The sequence below is a fragment of the Physeter macrocephalus genome, chromosome 16 (genome assembly GCF_002837175.3).
Source record: "Physeter macrocephalus isolate SW-GA chromosome 16, ASM283717v5, whole genome shotgun sequence".
Lineage (NCBI taxonomy): Eukaryota > Metazoa > Chordata > Mammalia > Artiodactyla > Physeteridae > Physeter > Physeter macrocephalus.
The window spans coordinates 88129331-88139463 of record NC_041229.1 but is presented as its reverse complement, the minus strand read 5'-3'; positions in this window follow the sequence as shown (position 1 = coordinate 88139463).

Here is a 10133-nt window from a genome sequence, read left to right as displayed (position 1 = left end):
GAGTGGTAGTAAGGGCCGTGGGCATCTCATTTTGAAGATCAGAATCATTCTATCAGCGTTCATTTGCCTGGAAGAGGCTTCTGCACAGAGCCCAGGCACAAACTTGCTCTCTCAGGCTTCGTACCAATGTGCCAACCCCTTCCTAATAGATAGATCTGCCAGGGGCTTGCAGACTGGCTCCCGCCACCTGTTTCCCCCAGCCCTGAAATGTTTTATGAATCATGCAGACAACAGAACTAAGATGGCAAAGTCGATTGAAAACCACAGAGGTGAGGTAGCGATTGAACCAGAAAGGCGGCACGGCTGGAAGCGTTCACCCCCCTAAGTGGCTGCCCTCTGGCTCCCTCCTTCCTGAGCTCTGCGCAACAGGCAGTGAGTGGGTGCCCAGCCCCGGGAGCCCCTCTCCACGGTCTGCCGCTGTTTACTGTCAGAGACTAATCCGTCCCAAGTAAGCTTTAGACTCAGGTGAGAAATAGAGCAAAATGCTAAAACATCCTCTGGGGCTCAGGGCTCCCTAATGTGGCAGGTGGGAGGATGTGGTGCAGGGACACCAAAGTGACATGAGCTGGAACCCTGGACACACATGCTCCAGAGGGACGTGTCTACAAAGCCAGCCCTGGGACTACCCTGGAGGTCCAGTGGTTAAGACTCCACGCTTCCAATGCAAGGGGCATGGGTTTGATCCCTGGTTGGGGAACTAAGATCCCACATGCTGCGTTGTGCGGCCAAAAAGAAAAAAAGCCAGCCCTGCCTGGCAAAGCTGCATTTCTCCCGGGTCCCTGGATTCAGCTCCCAAACTGGCAGAGATTTCCAACCATTTACCAGATCGATAGCACTGTGGCTTCAGGCAACAAGCAAGGCAGCAAATAACCCTTAGGGAAGCAACGTCCAGTTTAGATGGAGAGCCTGGAGTCAGGAAGTGGACATTTCAGTCCAGAGCTGATGCCGTCCTTTGAAGTTGGAAGGTGGAAACTATAGGTCACACACCAATTTCCTCAGAGGGGAAAGGAAATGAAAAGGAGGGGACCTCACTGTCATAAAGTGATGGAAAAAGTTAGTGGTTGGAGCATGGCCTCTGAGCGCAAATCTGAAATTGAGGGTTTTCGAGATTTAGCTCTTAGAACAATCTTTTTTTATCTCTGGCCCTTGGTTTCCCAATCTGGAAAGTGGGTAGAACAGTAATACCCATCTCTCATGCTTCATTTAGAGCAAGGGTCAGGAACATTTTCTATAAAAGTTGGGTAACAAATATTTTAGGCTTTGGGGGCCATGGGAACTCTGTTGCAGCAACTCAACTCTGCGGTCGTTGGAATGAAAGCAGCCATAGAAATAGTAAATGAATGGACATAGCTGTGTCCCAATAAGACTTACTTACAAAACAGGTGGTGGGTCTGATTTGGCCTGTGAGTGAGTCACGGTTTGCCAACCCCTGGTTCAGAGGATTATATGAGACAATGCAAACGATAGCAAAGTGCTTGGCACAAAAACTAACCAATAAATATTAGCATCTTCCTCTTCCTCTTCCTCTTCCATATTGGCATCACTGCTCTGCATTTGGATCATCAGGTGCTGCCTAATAAATACGTCTACTCCTCATCTCCCTGCCTTTACCAACGTGTTAAATTTCCAAAAAGGGCACTTACAGGGGTACGTTCAATTCCTGGGTGCAGGTGCATTCAGGATTTCGCCTGCATAATGCAGATTCTCAAATCGCTTAGCATTTAAAAGCAAGGGCGTCTTGGACCCCCAGTGAAGCCACAAGGATATGACTCCCCATTAGAAGTTTCTATTGCCCTTCACAAGGGACTTCCTGTGTAATACAGCACAGATTTCTCACTGCTGCTTGAAGAAGTAAAGGCGATTACAACCATTTTGCAGGCAAAACTGAGCTTTGGTAAAACAGGTTGACTTGTGTAAAGTCAGGCTGAGAATCAGGAGCTGAGCGGATGCTTGATCCCAGGCCTCTGGACTCCAAATCCAGCGCTCGTGCCCCGATGTCACGTCTGCACTGAGTATTGGATCAGTCAGGATCTTTGCTTCAAATGATAAACTTGCTGTTTTAAACAGAAAAGGAATTCACTAAGTGGCCTGGAGAATTTCTGGGAGGAAAAGAGAATCGAGCTAGAGGCTGTTGAGGGGAAAATACACCCCCGTGAGAACGCCTGGTGCTCGGCTGCAGACACTCCTGACACAGGAGCCACAGCTGGCCCGACGCTGGGTGCCTTTAAATGCCTGCCCCTGCTGCAGCCTGAAGTTCCATGTCCTCTGCCTCCTCAGAACCAGTGCTGAACGGTGCCCCCTTCTACGTGTTACTCTCTTTCAAATGCAAGTCTTCAAGTGAGGGTCCTATTGGCCTGAGCCTCGTCATGTGTCTGGACCCTAGTTCCCAGATGAGTTTCTGACTGCTTCCTGGCGGGGGCGGGGGCGGGGGTGGGGGTGGGGCAGGCAGAACGCAAAGGAGGAGGGGGATTCCCCAGACCCAGGAAGGCTGTGCCCAAGGTGCTGAGCCGACTCCACCCTGGGGTCTAAACCTCACAGAAATGAAGCAAGGAGTCAAAGAGATGCCCGTACACCCCTGTTCAGAGCAGCATGATTCACAATCGCGAAAAGGCGGAAACCACTCAGATGTCTGTGTATGGCTGAATGGACAAATGAAATGTGGCGTATCTGTACAATGGAACATTATTCAGCCTTAAAAAGGAAGGAAATTGACACGCGCTACAACGTGGATGAACGTTGATGATATTATGCTAAGTGAAACAAATCCGACACAGAAGGACAACTATGGTATGATTCCACTCGTATGAGGTACCTAGAATAGTCAAATACACAGGCAGAAAGTAGAACGGTGGTTAACGGGGACAGGGGGGAGGGGAATTATTGTCTAATTGGTACAGAGTTTTAGTTTGGGAAGATGAAAAAGTCCTAGTAGTGAATGGTGGTGACGGGTGGAAAACAGTGTCAATGTACTTCATGCTACTGAACTGTACACTTAGAAATGATTGAAATCGGGACTTCCCTGGTGGCGCAGTGGTTAAGAATCTGCCTTCCAATGCAGGGGACGTGGGTCCAATCCTTGGTCAGGGAACTGGATCCCACACGCATGCCGCAACTAAGGGTCACATGCCACAACTAAGACCTGGCACACACACACACACACACACACACAAATGATTAAAATGGTAAATTGTACGTTATGTATATTTTATCACAAAGGAAGGTGCTGGGCATGACAGATATCCACTCTAAGAACTTAAGATTTCATTTTCGAGAAGGGGCAAAGGAGGCCCAGAAAGTGACTGACTGGTGGCAAAGTTGGCAACTGTCAATCTCAAGTACTTGCTCCTTCCAGAAAGAAACTGTCGGTGACTGTTACAAGTCTGGCGACAGCTCCTCAGCCTTGCTCCCCCAGGTTCTAACAAATAGGACGGGGCCAGGAAAGTGACTCAATGAGTTGAGTGGGTTGGATGGGAGACAGTAAGGAGAAGGGGTGACTCTGATGCGCTGAGTCACAGAGGTTCCGTCTGAACAGGGCAGCTGCCCCTCAGCTCTGGCTAATCTGACACGTGGGCAGGGAGCCCAATGCTGCTCTATCTCCTGGCTCTTTAAAAGAAGCCAGACATCCAGATATTTATGTGAAATCCCCTGAACTTTCATCGTTGGCGACAGATTCAAATAATATGAGTCTGCAAGCTGGTTGAAATCTATCTCGGGGCTGGATGCCACCCTTGGGCTGCTGGTTTGCGAACTCTGTTTGAACCCAGAGGCAAGGGCCAAAGATAACATCAAGATGTCAGTTTTAATAGTAGATGCCCAGAAAACTTTCCAAGTACTGTACAGGGCTCCCAGGAAAGAATAAGAAAAACATAGCTATTAACTAAAATCAAAATGAGAGTCTTGTATTACATTTTACTTTCCAATCTAAGCCCTCAGATCTTCCAGTGGGAGAGTTTGGACTGCAGATTAAACTCCACGGGCACTCAGCCACCCTGCCTGTCCAAGGAGCAGGAAGAGCTCTGCCTCTAAAACTCATTAACCAGGGAATGGCGGGGAGGGGAGGACAGAACGAGAGGGGCAAAGAGGACAGGGGAGGATGAGAGGAAAAGGGTAGGAGGGAGAGAGGATTTTCGGCCTTTCCTCAAGGCTGACTCCTCCTTCTGGAATCTCTGAAATGCCGGGTCCCAGTTGGAGCAATCGGTTCTCTGGCTGACGTGGCCCAATTGATATTTTTACTTGGTTTGACTCTTACCTAGTAAATTTGCTCTTGTGAGAAGGGTGTCAGGAAGCAGGAGAGAGGGCAACCATGGAGAGGGGGCTGGAAGCCTTACACTTTTCCATCTTTTCTATTCTAACTCATTTGGTTTGACAGCCTAATCTGAGGTCCACCTAGCGGCGTTTCTCTCAGGGCAGGAGATGAGCATCTTATTCCCATCTTCACAAAGTTGCTTATCCAACACCCCCAACTGTCCCTTTCTGAGTCTCCCTGGGACCCAAAGCGGGCAGAGTAGAAAGTTCTGTTCAGGGTTAACGCAGATCATCAATAAAAGTCACTCCGACGCCATGCATTTCTATTTCCCAGCACAAGTTGTCCAAACAGCTTATCAGAGATTATACTAAATAATAGAATCATTCCAGTTTTGAAAACTATGAACTCCAATTATCAGCTACACCTAGAAAAATTAAAGGTCAAAGATGAAATTCCCCCTTCTCATTAAATACAAAGAAGTTAAGGTCCAATACTCATTGAGTCTAATTTGCTACATGACAAGAACCCTTTCACTGGGAGGAGAGAGTATCTGTTCTGGAAACCACTGCATGAACCAAGATCACGGTCCCCGGGTGGGCTGGATGCCTGTTGTCTCCACTCCCATCTCAGGCTGGGAACCATGCTTCCTGGAATCCCCTTCCTTGTGCGGTTCTAGGGGCGAGTGTGTCAACGAAAGGCGCTCACGTGAGATTTGAAGGCAGAAAGGCAGCGAGCCATTACTCTGCACTGGGGTGATCTGTCACAAGACTTTGAGCCCTCTCCATGAGCTAAGTCATTGCTGTACCATCTTTGACTTACCCTAGTGCCTTCTTGGTCACCTTGCAAGCTCTCAGTTCTCTATTTGCCCTACGCTCAGGCTGGTGTCGTTGTTAACTGTGTCTGGGATCCTCCTGCTGTAGCCTTCCAGGTGTCACTCCACCAGCTCTTCCTACATCAGTGTTAAGCCCTAATTTCCATCTTCAAACCTTTCTTCCTGCAACAGTAGTAGTGGCTCTGACTGATCCCAGCTGATACACTGGGCAAACACAAACCTCACTTTCATGAAGAGCCACTTGTCAGATCTAAGCCAAGCCAGCAACTGGGGTCAAGACACTCACATTCAGTCATTTCCTGGTAACTGATTCCAACTGGAGGGATGAGTTATTTAAACAGTTTATTTTTCACTTGCAAGGAAGCCAACCCCTTCTTCTCTTTCTATAATACCCCGATAACTCATTTGCCTGCTTGAACGAGGTGTCAGTTCCTCATCTCTGAACTGGGGCTGCCATCCTCTCCAAACAGGATCTGTGGTCCTAGGGAGTTTCTAGGCACACCTGCATGCCCTTAGCTGATTCACAGACCAGCACACGAGGAACACACTCCAAGTTGAAGGTCTGGCTCAAGTTCCTTTGCAAGAGAGTCACACTTCATGCAGGGTCACATGGTGGGCTTGTGTTCAAGTACCACCTCAATCCCTAGGTCCTCTTCTGCACATTCCAGTGTGCTTATTTCTTAAACTGACTCACCTCCTGACTCATGGATAACATTTGCATTGGTCCAAATTAAGTTTTCATACCATACTTTTTGAATATATTCCCCAATGCTCCTTCCCAAGGTCCTATGTGCTTCTTTGGTCTAGGAATCCCTCAATGTCATTTGGGTGGTAACAATACCTTGGTCAGGAGAGAGCCCTGGTATGTCTTAATACAGTGGCTACAACTGAGTCCCAAAGATGCCAATATCAAGATTCTAAGTGGATTTTAATTCCTGACGGTTCTCTGATACGGAAGAGTATCTGGAGATGCATGTTCCAGGCAGAAGGAATGGCAAGAGCCAATGTCCTGAGCTGGGAGCGTGCCTGGTGGGTTCAAGAGTCAGCAAGGTGGCCCAGACTTGGAGCAGACTTGAGGGAGAGGGGGAGATGAGCAGAAGATGAGGCTAGATATGTACTGGAGAGTCAATGGTGTGAGATCCAGGAGACCATGATTTTGACTTTTATCTTGAGTGACTTGAAAGTTACTCAAGCATTCTGAGAATTGGCTGAAGGGGGGCAACCTGGAAGAGAGATGATGAGAGCCACGTGGGGCAAAGAAATTGTGTCTCCAGAGGAACCACATAGATCTGACATGGAGATTGTCACTGATCCTGGACTTTAAATCTGATTAGATGGGATGGTTGGGTTTCTTCTTTCAGGAGGGGGTGAAGGTATCCTATGTGTGAAAAGAAGAGTATAAACATATATTTGGTGGCCGGTGCCAGAATCCACTTCTGGTTCTTCTGGGACACATAGCCAATTTACCTGCCCAGCCTCCCTCGAAGGTAGGTGTGGCTATGGGACTGGCCAGGCTAGGGCAATGGAATTTGAGTGGAGAGGTGCGTGCTACTTCCATGCCTGGCCCATAAACATTGCCCATTTTTGCTCATTTGTTGCCTTTTCCTCTGCTGGCTCACAGGGATGATTCACCAGGGTGAACCTGAAAGCCAAGTACAGCCAAATGCTGCCTGGCAATGGAATTTAGCATGAATGACCCTCATTCAGAACACAAGCCCTGCCCAGCTGAGGCAACAGTCATATTAAAATAAATAAGCTTCCCCCAATATTGCATCCCAGTCCCCCATGGTCATGCCTTTAAGCCCCAAATCTGAAGGGAAATCAGCCCCTCAGCTCTTGTGAGCCCAGCTGCCTTAGAATTTCCAAGGGGTTTTTGTCTAAGGGACTGATGCATTCTACCTCTTGGGGTAGATGAAAGAATAAATTGTGGAAAGCCTAGTTAACAGCATGCATAGTTGAATCTAAGTCTTTGGGTAGCTTGACAAGGGTGATAGATAGGAATGCATCTCTGATCCATCAACTTAAAAATCCTATGTGGGTTGGGGGTGACTCTTGGCGGGCAATTCACCCATTTCAATACTTTCAGTGGTTTAGGGACAGTTCTAGAACCCACGAGTGAGTTCAGGTTTCAAGGTAGAATTCCTCTTCTATGGCTTTATCCATGTTACTGTGACCTACCCTCAATGACCATCTCATAAAAAGCACACCTAACCCAAGCCCCAAATGCCTGCAGCTTGAAACTGACCTTGCCACCTAGGTTTAAGGAAGGCTGTTAAGTCTCCTGACATTTTCACTGTAACATTGCCTCTGCTCTTTTCAGACCTGCCTAAAGCTTGTGGTTGCAGGATATCTTCTTATGTATATTAGAAATTGTGCCAGCCAGTTGTGGGTCCTATTCCTTGGTGAGGCTCTATACTACCAGACCTTTCCATGAGAATTGTCCCTCTCCTACTCCATGTAATTCTGGTGGGGCTGTCAATCAATCAAGAGTTCCCACCTACAATAGTGGCCATAGGACCAACGATGACCAATCCTAGTCCACTGAAGGGAGTTTCCACTGGGTCTCAGAGAGAATCTCGTTTTCTTAGATCATGAACCTGGATCTTCTGGGACCTTCTTTTCCACCACATTTTGTAAAGCCATGAAGTCATCACTTTACACAGGTAAAGCAGGACTCAGAAGCTGGAGGGGGCAAAACAGGTTCCTAACGACAGCTGTTGATCAACTGGATCCAGCCCTGCCCCAAATCATTTTCCATACCCTTGAACGCGGTTGCATTAGCCGATACATCTTCTAAAATTTAACACATTCAGCTTGTATGAGTGGGATTCCTTACAACTATCACTTACAATTGGGGGTTCTATTAACGTTCCCATTCACTTGTTTAACTATAAGATGTCAAGGGAGTCTGCGTATTTTCTTACTGGATACATTTCTTTTCCTTACGGACATGTATCACACATCCACTGCAGCCATCAGAAGCTCCTTCTTTCTTATACAATTCATTCTTTGAATCTACTGCCTTGCCTGAGGATAGCAAGTTAAATGGAGAAGATGAACAGTATCTCCCAGATCATTTATCCCCATGAACTTTGCTCTAAAAGGCAGACTGTTGTGTTACTTTATCACCTTAGAGAATCCCCACTGAGAGTAGTTTTTTGAACAAGACCTTTGCATTCAACCCACTGTGTAGGACCTCACTGGGAAAGCCTCTACTCATCGTAACCCTGTAATTCCTTATTCACTGGAAAAGAGCTAATAGGGTCAATTAAAATGAATTTCACAGGTCCCTGAACTGCCTGCTTCCTAAGTTCTTCCATTTTTAACTTTTTGGTGGTTGGTGCCATTTTAAGGGTTCCAATATTCCAGGCCAGCCATTAACACACCGTTTCTTTTCTACAATGCCCTTAGCTTCGGATCCATGAGTACAATGTGGGAATGATCCTTTAGGCCAGGGGTTGGCAAATGACAAAGCCAGATCCAGCCCATTTTGGTAGTTATTGGAACACAGGCACACCCATGCATTTATGTATTGTCCATGGCGGTTTTTGTAGTTGCTACAGAAACGATATGGCTGCAAAGCCAAAAATTATTTATTATCAGACCCTTTACACAAAAAGTTTACTGATCTCTGCTCCAGATTAGCATTTCTTGACTGTTTCCTCATCCTAGCACCAAAAAAAAGGTACTCTGAGAGAAAAAGGAATTAATATCTTGACAAGCCTTGGGCATATTGTTTGGTAAAGTCTACTCTAGACCACTTGGGGCAGGACATGACCTGGTATATACTTGGGATACCACTATCTGATAGCCTAGTCTTCTTTTTGACATATCTGGGTACCAGTACATGATCTATCTCTTGGTTCTGTAGGCCCTATGTTTTGATTCCCATGTAGATTTTAATTTTGGTCAAGACCAAGGTTATTTTTGTTCATGGGTGGTGGTGGTGGTGGTGACCTCCTGGGCAGGCTGACTTCCTACGCAACTGTCCCTGCAGCATAAAACGAGACTTGTAAGAGCACCAAGATGCTCCCATCACTGGTGGGACCAATGGGAGCCATTTGTGGTTCAAAACCAATTACCAACATACCTGTGCCTGAGTTACAGCGTGCCCCTGAATATGTGGTCAGAATCTGTTCCAGTTATCACAGCCACTTGCTCCTTTCCTTCAAGCAGCGCCGCAGTGAAGTCACTATGGGCACAGAGGGCATAGTTAATGCCCATATTCTGAACTGACATCCCAGGGCCCTTGATACGAACTGGTGTCCATGGAATACTTACCTCTGTATTCCAGCCACACCAAAGGTGGAATCCTTAAACGCCCACCATATTTTGAGGTCCCATCAGTATTCTCTCACCTTTTCTCATTTTATTAGGGCATACATTCATCGCAGAAGCCACGACAGAAGCGGCTGTCCACCCTTTATGTCGCCATAGAGAAGAAAAGGGGGTTAAGGACCATTCACACCAACAGAAAGAATGAAACTGCAAGTTTATTTGAAAGTATAAAATTTTTAAAAAAACCTAATCAAAAAACAAAAAGCAACCACACACAACCTTTCCAGTTTACATCAACTCTGAATGTCACACATGATTTATTTACCACTTGCTTGCATTTTTTTAAAATGTCAATTTCAAAGTAGAAGGAGTTGAGGGCAGGTGATAATGATCATAGCTGAACGATTTTAATGCTAAAATAAAAAGGACTCGCTGATCTCATTTGAGAAAAGAGAGCAGGGACGGTGTTCTGATTGGCATAGATTTAGGCCATGTATAAAAAAACATCCTGGTTGGAATGAGTTAACAAATAATGCTGGCCACTTATTTGCTATTTTGAGTAGGGGAAAAAAACAAAACAAAAAACCCTTGCAGCAGGGGCTTCCCTGGTGGCGCAGTGGTTGAGAGTCCGCCTGCCGATGCGGGGGGCACGGGTTCGTGCCCTGGTCCGGGAGGATCCCACATGCCGCGGAGCGGCTGGGCCCGTGAGCCGTGGCCGCTGGGCCTGCGCGTCCGGAGCCTGTGCTCTGCAACGGGAGAGGCCACAACAGTGAGAGG